Here is a 22,398-nt window from a genome sequence, read left to right on the forward strand (position 1 = left end):
GTGGTGCCAGGATTCTGCATTATTTTGTGTTCGTGTTATATTTATCAATTAATTCTGCAGTGCTCCAGTGGCGTGGTTCACATTGAGGTGGGTGTGAATTAGTTCCCCAGACGTAGTTGTCATGAAACCATTGAGAAATAATTTCTGCTTCTGGGGATATATTGGCACGCCATTCGTCAAACTCAAAATGTACTGGATTTTTTTCTGGGGATAAATAGGAAAGTGCAAACAAGCATTTAATTTCTTGGGCAAATTTAACATCATTTCCGTATAATGTTTGAAAGCCGCTTTCTTGTACTTTTCTATATATATAATTTGGCCCAGGTGGAAATTGCAACCTTTAATAATGATATTGTCGAAATATTTTCGTAAACTATTTTGTGGGGCTTTTTCGAAATCATTCACTGCACTCTAATAACATTTCAACTAGCAAGTCGTAGCTTATTTTGTCCTTATTAGTCAGCAATGCCATCACCAAATGGAATGTATTATTATGGTGCACTGATCCATGTATAGTATACAATTGATGGAAAATAATGGGTACAATCTTGAACGTACCGTCTAAAATCCAAAACTTTGATGAGCTTAAATGGTGTAATAGTTGTTTGGTAGTATATATTATGACTCGTTTTCCATTTTTTAAATTATCCCGTACAATTAATTCCTCCTCTTCAAAATTCACACAAAGCAATGATGTCATATCCAGTTTGAAATCAATTTTTTCCGGTTCCACTAAAGGTTGTTGGTTTTTCTTTTTAATTGCATATATCATTTGTTTCAAATTTTTGTTAGTTGGCAAATGTGCAAATGTAGTTTCAGACGCTGTTGATATGCAGTCATTTATGATTTGGCTTGGTTTTTTGCTTACGTGAAGTACGGAATCCTGCTTCATGGTATTTATAATTTCTGCTACTTTGGACCTCACCGCATCGGGATCGTGATTGTGTTCTAAAATATTGTTGTGTACTAGTGTATGCGATGAATTTTCCTCGTTGTACAACGTAATTACTCTGGTGTTACACATATATTTCTTATTTCGCCGTAGTTCACACACCCAGTAATATTTATTGTTTTTAGATTTGTTTTTTTCGTAAACAAACCCATCAATGTCTAATTTTAATCCACCTCGTACAGTTTTAAAGGTCAGAGTGTACGAAAGGGGGGCCGTTTCTGGGACTTAGAATTTGTTTTTGAGAAAATGAAAAAAACATAGGGGTTGCAAAAGACTTAGATTTACAAGATTTTGATGAAATAATCACTTTTTTCTTAATAAACTTTTCTCTAAAATAAAAAATGGCCGAGTTAGACGCGACCAAAGATTGGTGTTTTTAAAGGGAGCTGGGACGGTCGCAGTTCTACCTAACACTCCTCGCTTCGCTCGTCGTCGTCCCTACACCGACCTGCCTAATCTAACTTATTCAAAACTTTTCAATTGGCCCCTTTTTTTATTCTGTTCTGCCGCGTGGACTTGCTTTGCTTAGGCTTGCATCTACAGTTGACCTGTTTGATTCCCCTTCGACTAACTCCAGGGTATACCCGGTGGATGTCCGCGAGAAAACGACGGAATCTCGCCGCATCGCTGGGCAGACAGCGCAGAACATTTTGGCGATACATATATTCGCCCATATACCACTTTATCCTCTTGTCACTATGGCATGTGCGGCAATGGCGTTTCAACTCTAGCCATTGCCGTTCTATCGTTTTACTATGCACTTTAACACGTACTTTATCTGTGTCTGGAATCTCCTCTCCTAATGTGGCGTTCACAGGTATGTCGATGGTTTTATTAACAAATTCAACACTGTGGTTAACAGTGGAATGGCCACGCATACCGAGGCGAAGGTGACAGCCAGTATATGACCGGTGCATGTCCGACATAATATACGAATCTTCTTTAATATTGGCCGCCATGATTGGTTCTAATGTCGCCCTGCTTTTGTTGCATATGATCTCCACGTGAAGTTTTTTGTCAGCCCACTTATACACCCGAAAGCCCATGTTTGGCTTTTGAGTATACGCCCTCTATGGTATTTTCGGGTGTATAAATGAGTCTCATCAACTTCCACAATATCGTCCTCTCCTCCAATCATGGCGCGATCGTGAGCCTCCGCGACGTCACATACTTCCCTGAAAAAGTGGACGGCAGTTTTCTTAGTAACGCCTGTGTCTCTTGCCGCCATCGTTACTTTGTCGCGCCGGAAGAAATGCATGAGCACGCGCAAAGTCGCCTGCACTGAAACTTTGCTCCGTTCGAAAAAAGTATTTTTTGTCGGAGAAAGTATTACTTTACACTGTTTCTTATAACACCGGAAACGATATCCAAACTTATAAGAATCCTTTTTTCCTTAGACATGTACTCATTGCAGTTTGGACATTTGGCTTTGGTTGGCAATAGAAGCCAATCTTGAGCGGCCTTTATGGCATCCTCTTCTGAAGCAACTATGACTGCGTAATTCCAAATGCTGAAATTACGCGCCAAAATTACTTCTAAAGGCAACATTTTCACCAAGAACAACAAAGGAAATAATCACCAAACTACTAGAAAACACCAGAAATAACTCAAACTGTAACTAATTTATTAATACCCAAAACTTCGAAAAACCTAAAACCCGACAAGACCAAAATCTATAGAAAAACCTAAACCCCGACAAAAACTAAACTTCAATAAAGATACATACACCCAACAAAAGAACTAATTTATTAATACCCAAAAATTCGAAAAACCTAAAATCCGACAAGACCAAAATCTATAGAAAAAAATAAACCCCGACAAAAACTTAACTTCAATAAAGATACATATACCCCAACAAAAGAATTACAAACAAACAATACTAGAACCCAAAAAACAAGAAATAATAGCGCAAACACTGAAAATCCGAAGAAATTAGTATGAATATGTCGGAGCGTAATAAATTCGACCACATCCAAAAAGATATAGAAAATGTCAAAGAAACCAACAGACCAACACTACTTTCAACAAGAAAATTTCTGATATCGAGAGGCAAATAAGAATAAAAAATATAATCTTCTTTGGCGTGCAGGAAACTGAAAATTCATATGAAGAGCTGGAGAAAAATATTATCATGATAACCACACAAACCATGAAAGTGGACTGTAATCACCAAGATTTGGAGTTAGTGCGAAGGTTAGGAAAAAAGACTGAAAACAAAATAAGACCAGTGAAAGTAACATTTACCACATTCGGAAAGAAAATATCCATCTTGAAGAATAGTAGTCACCTGAAAAAGACAAAAAATTATATTAAAGAAGATTTTTCTCAACAAGTACTAGAAACTCGCAAATCACTTTAAGACCAACTCCAAAAGGCGAGAAAGGAAGGCAAAAAAGCATTTATACGCTATGATAAACTAGTAATCAAGGAACCATATAACATGCTACAGGCAGGTCCAAGCAACTCCCCTCGGAACTCAAAAAAAAGAGAATTAGAAGTAACTCCTCCAAACCAGGTGGGAATTAATAAAGTTCTGATTTCAAAGTAGGATTTAAAGTATTGGACAGGGGCATTCGCATTTAATAATAACCTCCAAGTCCTCAGCCGTGATGATGCAAGATTACTGCCTGCCATAACCGACCGGTTGGTGAATGTGTCAATTTTAAAGTAGTGCGCTAAGTTTCAGGTAGATGCATATAGGTATTAGGTACATTTCCCAACTCATCAGTTCTGATGCTGAAGGGTTACTGCCTGCTTTAACCAACAAGATTGATAAAGTTCTGATTTCAAAGTAGGATTTAAAGTAATTAAAGTATTGGACAGGGGCATTTGCATTCAATATTTACCTTCAATTCCTCAGTCGTGATGACGCAAGGTAACTGCCTACCTTAATTGACCGGTTGGCTATTGTGTAAATTTTGAAGTAGTGCTGTAAGTTTTAGGTAGTGGCATTTACGTTTATATTGACCTCCAACTCATCAGTTTTGATGCTGAAGAAGGGTTACTGCCTGCCTTAACCAACAAGATTCATAAAGTTCTGATTTCAAAGTAGGATTAGAAGTATTCGGCAGGAGCGTTTGCATTTAATAATGACCTCCAACTCCACAGACGTAACTGATAAAGACGATGCAAGGTAACTGCCTACAATAATTGACCGGTTGGTGATTGTGTAAATTTTAATGTAGTGCTGTAAGTTTTAGGTAGTGGCATTTACGTTTCATAATGACCTCCAACTCATCAGTTCTGATGCTCAAGAAGGGTTACTGATTGATAAAGTTCTGATTTCAAACTAGGATTTGACGAAGTATTGGGCAGAGGCATTTGCATTTAAAGATTACCACCAACTCCTCAGTCGTAATGATGCAAGGTGGCCTGCCCACACTAACCCCTAGCTTGGAAAATATGCGAAGTTTCAAATAATAGGGGTAATTTTAGTATGCGGGCGTCGAAGAAACTTAAGTTCTGTTTTAAGCACTGACCTTCCAGACGCTTCGGGCCTTCGACCTTACGCGGAGCTCGGCTTTCGGCCTTCGCATTAAGGCCGTTCCCTGAGCCAGAAATGAAAAAATACCCCAATAATTATCCTATTTTTCTAAGAAACGTTGATATTTGTAGACGTGGGAAAAATAAATATAATTCTTGATTATATTATCTTTAATAACACAGCTTTCGATACACGATTCATAACACTTCGCTCGATACAATTTATTCCCAAAGTAACCTCCAATTCGAATTTATACTCCAACTTTACTTGTTTCTTTACTATGTGACACTATGAAACAAAAAAAGGAGAAAAATCAATCATAACTATAACAGTAATTTGACAGCTTTAGAAAAACGATAATTAGAGGCAATATTTTTAAAATAAATAAATATCAACTAATTCTATCGTAACAAAATATCGACTTCGGCCTGCATGCTCTATCTCCGTCCGTCTTTCGAAATGAGTGAGACAGTGATGGCCAGGGATGCCAACTTAGTGGTTTTACCACTAAATCTAGGGGGAAATAAACCAGCTAGGGGTTTTTTTAGGGGCTAAATATTTTTAGTGGTTTTTTTAGGGATTTTTCGATACCATGTTTGTGTGATATGGAAAAAGTGTTCACGATGTGAGAAGCTACATACTATACTGGGAATGAAACGTTATCGATACCATAGGGCATAGTGTATACCACTCTGTGTTGCTTGAACTCGCAAGTTCGACTGAGAAGGAAATACACTAGTGATCCAAAAGACTCGAGCCTTTGGAGCTCTATTTTTTAGGGCTCGCCTCATTTCTTGACGCCTAAAAGGCTAAAAGCCTATTTAGCTCTTTAGCCTCCGAGCCTAGTTCTATTTAAGAGCCTAGACTCTTGGGGCTAATAACCTTATTAAGCCCCTAAAAAAAAGCCTATTTAGCTCTTTAGCCCCAAGCCTTAATAAGGTTATTAGCCCCAAGAGTCTAGGATCTTAAATAGAACTAGGCTCGGGGGCTAAAGAGCTAAATAGGCTTTTAGCCTTTTAGGCGTCAAGAAATAAGGCGAGCCCTAAAAAAAGAGCTAAAAGGCTCGAGTCCTTTGGATCACTAAAATACACGGCTGAACGTTCGGATTTACGCTACACAGTGATTTGTAACGTGGTTGTATGATCTTTCGTCGCTTTAAAGGCGGTTTAGACCATACTTTTGGTCAAGCCCCCTTGTCGGGTCGGGAGGTGTTAGGCCGGCCACATACATACGGAATTTTTACCCGGTTTCCTTACGAAATGACCTGTGTGAACGGGACGCGGGACGTCGCTATACACATTCGTAGAGCTGTCTCGTTTGCACATGTCATTTCATACGGAAGACGAATGGAAACTCCGTATGTATCATAATCTTTATTGTATAAGCAATAATTAAAAGCAACCAAGTACGGCGGAGCAGGGAGAGGCAGGGTACTTCTATACGTGCGGTAGTCTATTACGGCTATAAGTTTGATCTAGGCGTTGGGCTCCTCCAAAAGTGTCGTGTAATTCGTGTAATCTTGCGTGACTTTTACTCCAACAAATAAAATGTTATAGTTAATAGTAGATTGTTAACCAAGGGCTGAAATCACTCATTTCTGCCGAGGTAGTTTGGCCGAGGCTGAAATGATGCCTTTCACCAGAGTTAAACACTCTACTTTTCATTTCGAGTAAGTCGAGGAAAGTAAAATGCATGTGTTTTTTTAAAAACATGACTAAGTAGGTATACATTTTTATAGTATTTTTTGAGGGTACTTTCAATTAATTATTTAGGCAAAAGTATCGTTATTTATGGAATGGGGAGTCAAATATCAGAATGGAAATAGCTTATCGTAAAAAAAATTATAAAATCTTACTTGGATTGGAACCTAAAATGCTCTAGTGCAGAAACGTATCGTTTTCTGCACACCTTTTAGAACAATAATGATCCTTTTTCAGAGCATGACAAATGAAAAAACTATTTAACGTTCATATGTATGATCAAAAAATGTCGAACCGGTTGAAAATCATAATAATGTACTAAATTCTGGAAAATGTATAAATAAAGAATTAATTAAACGTATAATTTCTTTTATTTTTTTATTTAGTGGTTTTTCCAAAATAATAGTACAGTTTTAGGGGTTTTTAAGTTGAGCTCTAGGGGTAAAAAAAAATTGGAGTTGGCAACCCTGGTGATGGCTGAGCGCTCGTGCCAGACGGACCTGTACTAGGTGTCCCCAAAACAAATATAAGATTTACTTATAAAAACTGTGCTGTGTTGTGTGTCCTAGTGATATACCGTGTGCACCAAAACCTTTAAGTTATAATGGCTAACAAGCAATTGAATTAAAAGAAGACAACTCGGAAGATTCCAACAAACAATGGAACTAACGTAAGTAAAAATGTATATTTATTACACAGTGAAATACGTAATTATTACTTAATTTAATATATACTTGATCGTACTAATTAGTAATCCATATAACTTAAAACATTCTAAAATTTAATAATCGCTCCATCTACCGGTTAAACATTGTCATCAATTCATCATCTAAATAGCTTAAAAGGATATTGCGATTCGCGACGTTTACACCACGCGGCACTAGCGCCGCTGCCTTGCACGGCAAAGACAGAAAAAATTGCCGTCTATTATATGTGTGCGTCTCCGTGAGTCGTAGTTACGCGGTTGCGGTGTAGTGGGCCTTCCTATAAATACGAGCACACAGTGATACATGTAACGCACACAATTAGACGCATAAAGCGTTCTTTTAGCAATCCATCCACCTATCGAGGGTTCGAACCTCAGCTCGTGATTTGTCATGCGTCTAAACTTTTTACTTTTTTGTCTTTCTAGGAAAAGAAGAAAATTGGATAATTTCACAGCCGAACATGATACTATAGTCTTTAGACTACATCGAGTGAGTATAATTATTTGACTTGTGCTTTTTAGCCCTACCTACGTAACACAATACACTCCTACAATTTATCTTTTATTATTTACAGACTGCAAAATATGGAAATGGAATCTCCGATTTCATCAACCACTGACATTCAAGGCTGGCGTCCACTAGACTCGCCGAGTCGAGTCGAAATGCGTAGTCGCAGAAATTCGCCTGACGAGCAATACGCGCGGAGAGTCGAATCGGCGCGCCGCGGCTATTCGTCAATGGACGCAGTTGCATAGAAAATATAGGAGGCGAATTATTGCGATTCGATTCGATTCGCCTCGGCGAGTCTAGTGGACGCCAGCCTTCAAAGTAACGAGTAAGTTCTAATTCTAATTGTGGCATTATCTATGAAAAGGGACCTTATTGTCTATGGCGCTTACGACGCACACGTCGCGCGACGTGGTATTTATATCAGAGCATCGTTAATAATGGCGGAAGCGCCATCGACAATAAGGTCCCTTTTCATAGATAACGTCACATATGTAGGTACCTATGTCGCGCGTAACTTCGTGCGTTGCGATAAATACCTACCTACTCACAGCGGCGGCGTACGAAAAGACCTTTTCACCTCAGCAGCTCGAACAAGGGTACTTTGCTTCTTAAAAACAGTGAGCAAAATGCGATTTTGCTCACTAAGTCATTTTGTCTCACTCAGTGAGCAAAATCGCATTTTGCTCACGGAGTGAGACAAAATGAGTGAGCAAAATCGCATTTTGCTCACTGAGTGAGACAAAATGTCATTCAAGTGATCTTTATAGTCAAATGTCATTTCAACATGCGGGGTCTAATACAAGTTCGATATACTTGGGTTCTATTATCTCTGTCCCTCTAGGTATGTTCTCACTGCTTAAGGGTGAAAAATTTTGTGTACTACACGAGATCAAAGTTATTTACATCTCGTGCGCTTTTGAATCCCTTACTACGCTCAAGATTCTAAATTAGATAGAACGGAAACCGGGCCGTTGCCGGGCGTCAGACCGTCAACAACTCCTGAGGATGCCTCGTAGAGAGGCGAAACACGTGTCGAGGTTTATTCTTTTGGTGGTGGTTTGTTATATTTATTTGCGTATTTATTTTTGCGGTGGGAGGGTGGGAATATTAATTGCATGTAAAAATACGCAAGTAAGTATAACGGGTTAGCATTAGCACTGATTGACTAGCACGTTATCTTTTCGCGGATTAGCAAAATAATATTTTGGTTTTAATTGTATGTTATTTTTAATATCTTTTTGTACAATAAAGAGTTTACTACTACTACTAGCCCTTTAAAAATTTGACATAGTTACGTAATGTGTGTGTGCATTATCGCACTAGTGCGGTAAAGTCCATATGTGCTGTAAAACATCATACATTTATTTAATTTTGGTTTTGACAGTGAGGCGACCGGCTCAAACATTTTGAACCCACGCATTGCACAGGTGGATGACACTTATCGAGTTCCTAGTATATTAGAGGAAGAAGATACCCATGAGGTAGGTGATTCATGCTAATTATGCTTATTGATTGTAGAGCAGAGAACAATTTTACCTTTTGTACTAACTACCTAGCTAGAATAACATTGTTTTAACTTCGTGTGCCAGAATTCCATCGTAAATTGATTTATCACACGATTCGTAGTCTATTATACAGGGTCTTACTTCTATTTCTCTCGTTGGTTCTTTACCACCGGTGCTTTATATGTACAGTCGACGTCAAATATATGTATACATTTTTCACCTTATTACAAAGGAGTAAGGTGCAATAGGTACATATCTTTGACGTCGACTGTACATGATGTGACAAATTGTAAATGCTAACACATACAATATATTTTATTTTCAGTTACAAATATCGTTCAATGTGGAAGAAGAGCTTCCTGACAAAACCGTCGGTCGAAGAATTGTCGCAGTTAGTTACCATTCGATTCGATTCCTCACATTTTATCCAATAAAAGATTGTATGGAAACTATATACATAAACGCAATATTTCACCGACAAAATCGCAATTTTCTTGTTTTGTTCATACATCAAGATGGACTCTTTGTGACCTTGACGTCACGGTCACATATCGTTTTGTTCGGGGCGTTTCGCGAGTGAAGTACGACTGTCGGACTTTGACTATCATTTCTGACTTTTGTATTCCTTTAATGCAATGGATCCCATATAGACTCTAAAGACAAACCTGATCGATTGATACCATAAATGAAAATTAGTCATCTAGCCTATTATCGATAAGTATATGTTTTTCTTCATCAAATTATCAATAATTTTCAGTTTTTAGATTGTTCCCTCTATAAACTCCTAATAGTCTACCTTGGTGCTAAATTTCAAGTTTCTAGGTCAGCTGGAAGTGGGTTAGGTTTTTGATCTATTAGTCAGTCAGTCGCAAAAATGCCGGTTTTAAAACGTTAATTTATGAATAACTGTTAGAGCTACGTTTACGAAATTTTGTATTCTAGACAAGATAAGGGGCTTGAATAAATGTGCAAAATAGCATGTGAGTAGGTAAAACTGGTAATAAAACTATCAATAGGAAGGATCAAGAAGTTGTTGCAGCCAGAATTAAGAATTTACCAAGGAGAGGACATGTCACTATAATATTTTAATTCATTCTAAAATGTCATTCAGATTATCAATAAGAGTTACCGTATTCGAATTAAAAGAAATAATAATAAATAAAGAAATAAATAAATAATAAATATTATAGGACATTTTTACACAAATTGACTAAGCCCCACGGTAAGCTCAAGAAGGCTTGTGTTGTGGGTACTCAGACAACGATATATATAATATATAAATACTTAAATACATAGAAATACTTAAACAACCATGACTCAGGAACAAATATCTGTATCATCATACAAATAAATGCCCTTACCAGGATTCGAACCCGGGACCATCGGCTTCATAGGCAGGGTCACTACCCGCTAGGCCAGACCGGTCGTCAATATTTTATTAATTATACAATTCTCTCTAGTTTTTGCTCGTATTTAGTATACAACTAACTAATTATTCGTATAAAATTATTTATCGTAGAAACACTCGTATAGTTTCAAAATAAGCTATTTTATTTTGTTGGCATTGTCAAACCCATTGACTATTTTTGTTTTGCTTTAATATATGGTCAGTCGTAAAAGTATTAGCGTCAGCAATGGATTTATATAATGTATTTCTTTAAAAAACATGATATTTCATGCTAAGTAACAGAAAACAGTCAAATATTGTACCGGAAATATTAGTCCCGAAAATCCCGAAAGTACCGGGAATTTAATTTTGAAATCCCGGTTCTTTGCTTGGCTCTAAATCCCGGGGATTCCCGGTACTTTCGGTACCGGTATTTCCCGGGAGCAAACCCTAGTATGTACAGTCGCCATCAGATATATCGGAGCGGCCAAGGTGCTCACAAATATCGGAACACGCCTCTATTGTCAGGGCGTTAGAGCACGTGTTCAGATATTGTGAACACCTTGGCCGCTCCATTATATCTGATGGCGACTGTAGGACTGTAGGTATAAAACGTTGTACGATACATGTGCCAATAGGTAATTCGCAACTCGTGTCGATTCTTTTTTTTTTTTTTTTTTTTTTTCAATGTATTTATTAATAAAAGAGAAGTTACATTAATTATTGTTACTTATCTGCCAAACTGCATAGCAGTTTGTTGGCAGAAAACTTATTCTACCCTCCACCATTGTAAAGTAAGTTAATTCTTACTTAATTTATAGCTGTGCGAGTGCGATTTCTTACAAGAGCATTTCTCAGGAGGGCAATTTTTACGTGTCCGGGGCAGTAATTGATTGAATTTACTGTTCAATAAATCTGAATTAATTTAGGCATGATCTTCAGCTTATATTCTGTCTGGAACACTATCAAATTATTTATTTATTATTCATTTAATAGAAGAAAAAAAAATCAAATACCAAAAATGATGTTCAGTGGGCGTGTCCCGCACCCAGATTTTATGAAACAAAAAATTATTACTTAAGATGGGGCATTAGATCGGAGTTATTATGGGTATTCACGCATAAGGTATTAGTTAGGTTATCATATTCTTTATATCACAATAATGTGTTTGCTCAACACATTGAATAAAACCAAATTTACGATGTGTCCCGGGCTAGTGACTGATATCGGTGTAATTTGGAAAACGTGTCGGTACTCCTTCAAAGTTGTAGACCAGGAACTCAGTGTCTTAAACATAGTATGCTTTAGTTGTGCCTTAACCGTTGAATAAAGTAGAGGTACAGTCACAGTATAATAAAGTGATTTTTTAAACGTTTCTCCGTCCTTCGGTGGGTTTGGTCCTATGTTTTTTTGAGATCGGTGGTACAATTTACTCCGAAAGTTTTAGTGCAATTATCGTTATGCAAGTGATTAAGAAATCCTCGAAAGTACGTTAATCCACCATTATTACATCTCCTCTGTATCATTCATGCTATTTCTGTAATTGCTAAAAAGCGACTAATTTTGATATCGCTGGTGTTGATTTCCTTGGTTTCGATGGATTTTTTGACCACCGATATCAAAAATGTGGTCACTGAATTCAAATCCTGCTTTGTTAACTAGTTTATTGTACTAACTTATCATATCTAAAAAGTGAAAGATACGTCGTATAAACGTAAAATTATGTTTGTAAGTAAATTAAGTCATAGTAGGTACACAAAATCACTAGTTCACTATGAGATTTTTTTTTAAACCAGACGTGTAGACTTAATGTTTCTTTCTCTGTCTTGATATTCTTTTCAAACCAATTAAGTAAATTATGTTAATTGTCATCCGTATCACCTGAGTGAGGCCCTACACCTCGATACCTTTAAACATGTCAGCCATGTTAAATAAATGTAGTCAATTAGATCCCACCTCTTTTAAAATTACTTGTGTATGTAAGTACTATGCAAGGTGCACCCAAGGGACAGGATGTACAGAACAAGGGATTAAAAATAAAGTGGCCTTCTAATGTCGAGATCGCGTCAAAGGTACTGAGCGTACCTACTGATCGATATTTCTAAAGGATAGCCATAGACACAAATTGTATATAGAATAGAATAGAATAGAATATGTTTATTGCTCACATATTGATCTTACTCTACAAGTACAATAAGGTTACAACATGTTACCTTACAAGGGCATTGCAAATACACGTGCATATAAAATATGTATACACATAAGAAAGGTACACTATAATTTATCTATTTCTACGCCTATTAAATATAACAAAATTATTATTTTATTATCTTTGAATTATACTTATTTTCATTGAAAAACTCTTGCAGGGAGTAAAAACTGTGATCTATTAGGTAGGTTTTTAGCTTAGTAACAAATTTTGTGTATGTTTGCTCGTTAGTTATTTCTTTTGGAAGGTAATTATAAATTCTTATAGTCATTACGTATATAGCAAATGTTTTAACAATCCTCAATGTCTTATGTCTTTATGTCTAAATATAGGAGTTACAATTTAGCTAGCTACATTAGCTAAGTGTTTGAGGATGCTGGAGATCATAATTAATTGATAATTAGATATTCAAGCATTACTCGACCACTTCAAATACATATTATAGTTTTAAATTGATGGAGTTCACGCTTTAAAACTCTGTTATTAAAAAATACTTGTTTTCCGTATTGCATCACATTGCTTTATAAGTACATTAAATATTTTTTGAGCATTGAACACCACTCAAGAGTGTATTGTTTATCGGGTGCAGGTAACATAAATTTCATTTTGATGCGTGTGCGGATTGCGTGAAACAAACATCTTCTCTTTCATGGCTATAATAATTAAATGATTATAATGTGCGAATTACCATACATCACCCTATTATATGAGGATAGTCATATATAGTGTGGGATATCTTCTAGAGATGTTGATTTACAAGCCGTAATTTGTTATTTTAAAATCTTGAGTGTGTATTTATTAAATTTATGTAAGCTTTTGAGATCATTAGCCTTGTTACATCGCTTATTATCAAATAGGAATGAAAAATATGATTAAAATGTAATATAATTGAGATATAAAACTGAAATGTGTTTTTTGTGTAAGCATTATTGAATTCGGTGACGCAAATTGATTTCAGTGCCTGTACATGATTTCGGTGTTTTTTAAATCTCAAATATCTTGAAAACTATAAGGTTCTAATGGAGGCCTCCACTACCAATATTTTTTATATTAAGGGTAGATTTTAGGAAATAAAGTCTCATATCATATAAGTTAAAAAAAAATGTTGGCACCGAAGTCAGGCACCGAAGGTCATCTCTGAGAATCGCCCACAAACAGTTGTATACGTAACAGACAGACTTTAATTAAAAACATTTAGATTAGAATAACCATTAATACCATTAACCAGCTAACTAACTAGGTTTACCTATTTAGTCACTCTGTTACTGCATTATCATGTGTAAAAGGTAATTAGATTTCGTTATTAAATTTTATCTCAACCGGTCACCGGTAAACAATAAACATACGGAGTGAAGCTAAATAAAGAGTGTAAGATAATAAAGTCATCAGCAATTTAACATCCTCGCCCCATCATATGTAATAGACCAATTTTATATTGACCAGCGATCTTATGATCATGTGATTCTATTGTACCTACTTAAGGACAAGGGAAGCGGGTCATCTTGCATCGGTAATTCCATACAGGGCGGTCGTCCTTCACTATCCCCGAGTGTATTTATATTAGCGCTATACATAATTATACATTTTACGGCAACACATGCAAGGTAAGTACTAACTTAAGGTGGTAGGCAAAAAACATAAAACAATCGGTTGACATTTTCTTCATGTGACCCGTTCCAGTGCAGTAAGCATAAATGTTTTTTTCAGTCGTTTTTTATACACAACCTTTGATACGTCTTGGCTGGATCTTAACTGATCTGGTACCTTATTTAAAATTGTGGGTACTAAATATTTTCTAGTGCGTTTTCCATAGTAATTGCAGACCTTCGGTACAAACAACCTACGAAGGTTTATTTCTTTGGTAACGCTTCTTGTTTGGATTTCATGTTGTAACGGTTTTTTATAATCATTACGTTGATACTGTTCCAATACTATAAGCAAAGACCTCCCTTCGGTCGTGTTCGAATTTATCGCCACTCGTTTCGAATTTCCTATTTGCCGCACTTGTAAACGTAATGTAGGTAAGTACTATTACAATATGGTGCTACTTTACCGCATTAGTGCGATAATTAGCACATTACGTAACTATGTCGAAAATTTAAAGGGCCATATTATGTACTGTAAAACGTTGTATGATACATGTGCGAATTACCTATTTTTCGCACTTGTATCGGTATGCCCTAATTTTTTTATAAATATCGATGATATACCTGCACAGTATACCTAATAAATAATGATATTACTTATAGAAAACTTGCAGTCATTAATTTGTTTAAATATAAACTGTATTTACCCTTATAATTAAATATTATTGAAATAAGAGTTGACTTCATTAAAATGAATATTTAATTTAGGTACACTATGTTTCATTTATTTTTCCAATTTAACTTTAACGCCATCTATGAGATGCAGCATGCTTTTTTTCAGTATTTAGTAATACGTTTTACAAATCAGTGTCCTGTTAGTTCATTTAAGTCGCTACTTCTTGCGTGGCGCTGTTGTATCGTCATTGTATCTAGGGGCGGGATGGGTGGCGTGAGGGGAGGCTCGATTGTAGATTTCATTTAGGTACGGGAACGGCCTTATGACACTTGTACTATTGTTCTGTGTTTGAGTACTAACCTGCCCGACGCATCGAATCTTCGGCCCTCGGAGCTCGGCCTTCGGCCTTCGCAACTGTGACGTCTAGGTTCTGTTGTTGTATTGCGAGGTAATAAATAAAACTCAGTTGGTCAGGCATGTGCTCTGTGACCCGCCTGCACGCCATGACAGTTGACAACAGAATGTCGACCTGCAGGTAGTTCCCATTGCACTTTTATTGTGTAAACGTCACATCTCTTCCTTTTTATAAATGATTTATTTATTTTACATTATGCGTTAGCTAGGCAACAATAGTTCAATCATCTCACATCTGTTTATCTTATAACTGCTAGGTTAATTTAGATTCTAATTCCGACTTACTGCCACCGGTCCGGAAAACAGCGTTAACCTCAGACCCGAGAAGAACCGGTGGAAGAAACTCGGCGAGGTGTATATATATTTATTTCTCAACAGTTCAACGATAAACATTTTTAACAATATCAACCTTGGAATATTTAGAACTCTTCCTAGTATCTCTCTCAGTTGCTTAGCGGTCAGCTGGAAGAGACCCCTTAAAAGGATAAGTTCATCTTTGTACATATTTATTCTATTCTCTTATTGTGGCCTCAGTATTGAGCATTTCAGGTACGCCGGGGTCCACTTACCGCGGGTGCTCTCCATGTTCCTGAACCTGTGTATGTGTCATTCGTACTTGCCAACAGCCTTGATGAAGACAATTGTGACCCCAATTGTGAAAAATAAAACGGGGGATTTATCGGATAAAGCGAACTATAGGCCGATCTCACTTGCCACAACCACCGCGAAGGTGCTCGACAGTATGCTGAATGACAAATTGGATGGATACTTGAAAATAAACGACGCCCATTTCGGTTTTAGAACGGGTCTGTCAACGGAAAGTGCCATCTTGTGTTTGAAGCACACTGTTGGGTACTACACGGATAGGAAAACACCGATCTATGCCTGCTTCCTAGACCTCTCAAAAGCCTTTGACAGAGTCAACTACAGCATCCTATGGAAGAAAATGAGGGAAGCAGGCATACCGGGTGATGTCTCGGGGTTGTTAAAATATTGGTACCATAATCAAACCAATCAGGTGAGATGGGCAGGGGCTCTATCCGATGAATACAAACTGGAGTGTGGAGTACGCCAGGGCGGGTTAACATCTCCGAAGCTGTTTAATATGTACATGAATGACCTGATGGGTGGGCTTGGCAGCATGCATGCGGGCTGCTATATTGAAAATACTTGTATGATTAATATAAGCTATACCGATGACATGGTGCTGCTGAGTCCGTCTATCGGGGCATTAAGACAACTAGTGGCCAAGTGTGAAAAATATGCAAATGAGCACGGACTTTTGTACAACGCTACCAAGAGTGAGATTATGGTTTTTAAGGCGGGTAGAATTAAACCATATTATGTACCTCCAGTGTCTCTTGGTGGAGTTGTACTGAAGGTAGTCAATAGTTTTAAGTACCTGGGCCACATCATAACTGATGATCTTTGTGATGACAGTGATATTGAGAGGGAGCGAAGGGCGTTGTCGGTAAGGGCAAATATGCTGGCCCGCAGGTTTGCTAGATGTTCAGTGCAGGTAAAAATATCGCTGTTTAAAGCATACAACCAATCTTTTTACTCTAGCAGCCTGTGGGTAAGGTATACCAAACGAGCCTATAACGCCCTTCGCATACAGTACAACAACGCCTTTAGAATGCTGTTGGGACTGCCTAGATGGTGCAGTGCGTCGAAGATGTTTGCCGAAACGTATACGGACGGGTTCCATGCGATCATGCGGAAAAAGATCTCATCGCTAATAGGACGCGTCCGTGCTAGTCCGAATGGCATTCTAAAGGTGATTGCGAGCAGATATAATTGTAATATACTGGCACATTGGCTAGATCAGGTCAAGCCTTTAGCGACTTACGTCAAATAGGATGGCCTGTAGGTTTTAAGAATAATTTAATTTATTTTTACTAACATAGTATGTAAGTTAGCTTAAGATTTATTTGTTTTGTAACTAACACGATATGGATGCTTTATCTGAAATAAAGAATTTGAATTGAATTGAATTGAATTACTTGTTTAGTGTAATAAAGTGTTTTAATACAATTATGGTTTTACTTTTACAATGTCAGTCCCTGTTCTTCTCCTTTTTGCAGTTTTGAGTCTGCTTTCTTTTATTTACATTGATATGGATGCTTACACTTTTCTAGGTTTTTCCATTAGCATTCAAGTTATATACATGTTTCACACATTAATATCTATTTCGAGAGTTTCCAATAAAATTGTTACAAGCAGGTTGCTTCCTAATAACATCTCGTTCCTGTACATTATTTATTGGCAACAGCCGATTGCCTCAGTTTTACTTGGCTTATTTGATAGGTAATACAGTATAATATATAGATAGGATGCAATTTATAATATACGTAAATGGTCCAATGTTTAATAAGGTAAAATCTTACAAGATACACCACAAACTGTTTAGTTTTACTTGTGTATTGCCGGCCTAGCCAAGGTTACAATCGCCATCGCTTCGACAACGAAAAGCATTATGTCTCTCTATCACTCTTCGATATTAGTGCGACAGTGACAGCTGCGTGTCGATCGCTACGGAGCGTAAGCGACTGGTATCCCGGCTACGCGGCCTGGTATGATATTTACGCAACCATGATCTATACCTACCTACAAATAGATTTCTATTACTCAGGTATAATGATGTAGGTACCTACATATCTGACCGTTATTATTTTAAATTGCATTGGATATATTATTTTATTACCGTTTTTTAATTACAATACTTGCTGAATACAGATCAATACCTATATTGACCTCAATTACATTCAAATATGGTATATCGACTGTTCTGTTAATCTAGCAACTTACTCATATAATGAATGAGATTATTTATGTCATGAAAACAACTCCAATACCTGCTTACTAATTGGAAGTTGATTTTAGCCTTGACTATAGTCTACAGTAGCCCTTGACTACAATATACAGTCTTAATTTGATCATGATTACAGTCACATTAATTATTATTATTTTTATAGACATTATTATGTTTGTTTCCATTAGGTTCAATCATTTAAAAATATATTATAGAGCAAAACTAGCACTTGTGTATGTTCATTTTCCTGCCTTGATGGTGGCATATATTGTTTAACTCTAATTATTTATATTTTACAAGGAACCAATGGAATTTCATTACCATGAGCACGGTTTCACTTTACTTTATTATTTTTCCGTTGCTTTAATAAAACCCTAGGCCATTTTGGGTTTTAGCTCTTATTTGATACTTAGTACCCATACGATAATTAAACAAAGACTTAAGTAACTAACTCTTTGATAATATATAATGTACTCTTGAAAATATAGAGAGGCTCGATCTGCAACCTCAATTTACAAGGTTTGTTTGATTTTTTTAGTCTCAACCTAAATTAGGCCAACTGTAGTTTGGTGCAATGAAGATCACGTCTGGTCCTTACGTTTTTATACGTATACAATAAAAATTTCCCACTAACGTGCCTTTTTATTACACTTACAAACTTTTTACTACAGAACAAATTCATGGCTATCTGGGTAATTATCCGATATTGATGCCATCACTTGGCATTCCGTTTTACGAACTTGGTTACTATTTTCGTATGTGTATGTTTTCACGATTAGGAACAAGTCATATATAAAGTAGCCCAGTGGGAGTGCAAGGTTTTCAGCATTTACTTTAGATACCTACACGATGTGTGGCATTGTGACAGACCCAGCGTCTATTTATTTACCTTTAATTTACCTTTGACCTGATTGTCAATTTATAGAATTATGTATTCTTTTGGCACTAAAATTAGTTGATTGGCTTTAGGTAATTTATTTATTTCTGGACTTTTATCCAGTCGGCCTGTCGACTTTTATCGGTATTCATTTAGTCCTAGTGCTTTGCATTTTGAATTGGCCTTTGTAGGCACATTTATCACATGCCGGCACATTTTATCTTTTAGGGGGTAGGCGGCGCCATTATCGCAATCCTGTCTACCTGGTTGTTATGTTTGCCCAAAACTCTTTCCGTTGCATCCTAACATTTTATCAATATTTATTCCATAATCACTTGTTTATTGTAACTGAAACCCCTAGATTCAACATTTCTTTTACATCCACGGAGGCTCAATTTTCAACGAATCTGTCAATAAGATCGTTTTCCTTTTCCGCATTGAAATCACATTTAGAATCATTAGGAATAGATTAGATTAAAAATTTTCACAATCCAGTTCCTGTTGCATCACTCGAATTATGAATTGTTTATACCAAATCTGTTTCTGCGAAAGGTATTAGTATAATTCGTCGACAGCAACTTGCGTACGTGCGTACTTGGAGGAGTGCTCGCAGCTAGCAGGCACACGACACTTAGGCACATTCTAAAGCGTACAATTAAGACATTATTGTAAAACTATCCGTAAGTAAGCACGGAACATGTGCATTAGGTAAGTACCTTCTAACTACCGAGTTTCTGTACTTAAGGAGTTATCGAAGTAGGTAACACAACGTGTAACAAACAGAACAGGTACATATACATAGGATTGGACCCCAAGACATTACATTAAAGTTCGACGAGTCTTTGTGACAATAACCTGAGTTTCACTCTTTAACGTTAATTATAGTCACATATTACTAACAATGTTTTATATATTTTTTCCTGAAATATATTAATTTTTAATTTCGAAGAACTTATCATTTGCACTACATTATGGGCCGATATCCCATGCAGCACTCGCGGAGATTTCACTCCAATTGTAGGTATTTATTTATACGGAACTCGTATCTTGCATAAACTATGCATTAATACCTTTGGCTTTTCAGTCTATGAAATTCGACTTTGCCTGTTTGTCATATTTACAGGTAAGGTTGTTGTTGGGGACAGGGTCTCGCCGCGGCGAAATGGTGAACACAGTAGAACTTTTAACAACTTATATTTGGCTAAGACACACAAAGTACACAAAATAGAGAACTCGAAATGACAGTTATGTGCGTACGTGCGCTCGCGCGGATAGCATGGACCGACTGATTTGTCATACGGCGCACATACAAAACTAGAATAGCGGCTCGCGGCCGCTGTTAAAACTAACCTTAAGTTTAGGTTTCTTAATCTACCTAATTATATATTAAAACAACATTTAGCAATATAAAATATCAAAATATAAGCACGTCGCTAACATTTCCCCACCCTGAGTGCTGACTCAGCACTCAATACCTACTGGAATACGAGCGACGCGCGAAGCAGAACGTTTCAAGGTTCCAGACTTAGTTTTTACCTCGACCACCCTTATGCGGCCGTCTCTGCCAGGGTAGACTTGCTGGATGACGCCTTTCATCCACACGTTCCTCTGCGCAGCTGGATCTACAATGAGAACAAAATCACCTACCTGTAGTGGCTTTTGCTCTTGGGTCCATTTGGTTCTCGGTATGAGGTCTGGCAAAATCTCTTTGACCCACCGTGTCCAGTACATGTCGGCGAGCCTTTGAGACTTACGCCACTGCTTTCGAGAAAAGAGATCGGAGTCATCGAAGCTCCCTACGACAGGTAAGTTTGACGCTTGGCCCATAATCAGAAAATGATTAGGTGTCAGCGTCTCTTCGCTGCCAGGCTCCACAGACACATGGGTTAGCGGACGCCCATTCACCATGTTCTCCACCTCGGTCATCAATGTGGAAAGTACCTCGTCTCTAGGGGCGCGCTCCTTCAGGATTACCTTTAACAACGTCTTCACACTCCTGATCAGACGTTCCCACGCCCCACCCCAGTGTGGGCTGGCGGGGGGAATAAAAGTCCATTGTACTCCGTAATTAACACCTTTATTTTTCAGGTCCTCCTCATCCAGTTCCTGCAGTGATCTTTTTAACTCCGTGTCAGCGCCACGTAAGTTTGTCCCATTGTCACTGAATAGGTACTTAGGCCACCCACGTCTCGCCGCCATACGCCGAAGAGCCATGATCAGCGAGTCCGAGGTAAGTGAATGAACAAGTTCCAGGTGTATCGCCCGCAGCGTAAGACAAGTGAATAGTACACCGTATCTCAGTTCGTGGCGTCTCCCGACTGTCACCTCCATCGGCCCGAACAGGTCAAGGCCACAGTACGTGAAGGGACGCTGGTGATGCGCAAGGCGTGCCTCCAATAAGTTTCCCATTCTAGGTACCTCCGGTTTTGTCTCCTCGTCTGGCAAACTCTGAATGTAGTCGTCTGCGTAGTGAGAGTTGCAGATCGCGTCGACTGCAGCCGGCTCGGTGTGCTCGTGGCGCAGCGCATTTTTATTTTTAATGAACTGCGCGACAAACGGCGAGCATTTTGCACCGAATATTAGGGATATCATTACGTACGTTTTGACGGGTTCCGCAGGGTTGTCCCGCCAAAGAAATCTCAGGGCGTCTTGATCTTGTGGGTGGATCTGGATGCGTAGAAACATATCTTTTATGTCTCCGGATACTGCGATACGATTTTCCCTAAAGCGCAGCATGATTCCCCATAGTGACGTCAGTAGATCCGGACCCTTGAGCAGATAGTCGTTTAAACACGAACCCGCGGAACTATCTGCTGCGTCAAAGACTAGCCTTAACTTTTTTTTATTAGGGTTGTTCACGCCAAAGTGAGCCAAATGAAATGTCTTTGGCGTGCGCTGAGTGTCCTTTAGTTCCCTGGCAAAATTATTAGAAAATAAATGTTGTACTCGCTGTGCATACCTGTTCGCATATTCAGAGTCCCTGGCCATCTTGCGCTCGACTCCTTTTAGCGTTTTTAGTGCATGCGGCAGAGTGTCAGGCATCGAGCAGTCCGGATCCTTCCATGGTAAGCCCACGCGCCACCTTCCATTAATGAGTTGGGCGGTACGCTCAAGGTGTTCGACAGCCCTACCGTCGTCCTTATTCTGGCGAGGCTTACCTGCCACTCCTACGGAGTCCAGCTCGAACGCGCGTCGTACCTCTTCATGCAAGTCCTGCAGCGCGCGCTGTTCGCTCCGGTCGCCCGCCGTCATCGGCGGCGCGCCCACCAGCAGCGTGCAGTGAACCGGCCCAGCGCTCGCCCCGCGCGTCGCTCCCGACACACGAAGTTTACCATGAATACACCACCCTAAAGGAGAAAGTGTTGCGTACGGCGGCTCATATAATTTACCTGACAATATTTTCAATGGCATAATTAAATGATAATTATCCTGACCAATTAATAATATTATTATTATTATTCTCTTTATTTATTTTTCGTCTTAAGTTAGGTTTGTTATAATATGAATATAAAAGTAAAATATAAAAACACTTACAAAACAATAAAAAATACATATAAACACATTATAAAAAACCTAACC

At 38.0% G+C, this 22,398-nt stretch overlaps 1 long non-coding RNA gene across 1 annotated transcript in view; it reads left to right on the forward strand.

Moving 5' to 3' along the window:
* Nucleotides 1–22,398, forward strand: part of LOC134805683 (uncharacterized) — a 515,707-nt gene that overhangs the window by 423,928 nt on the left and 69,381 nt on the right. The window lies entirely within an intron of this gene.

The sequence above is a fragment of the Cydia splendana genome, unplaced genomic scaffold (genome assembly GCF_910591565.1).
Source record: "Cydia splendana unplaced genomic scaffold, ilCydSple1.2 scaffold_48_ctg1, whole genome shotgun sequence".
In the NCBI taxonomy this organism is placed as follows: Eukaryota; Metazoa; Arthropoda; class Insecta; order Lepidoptera; family Tortricidae; genus Cydia; species Cydia splendana.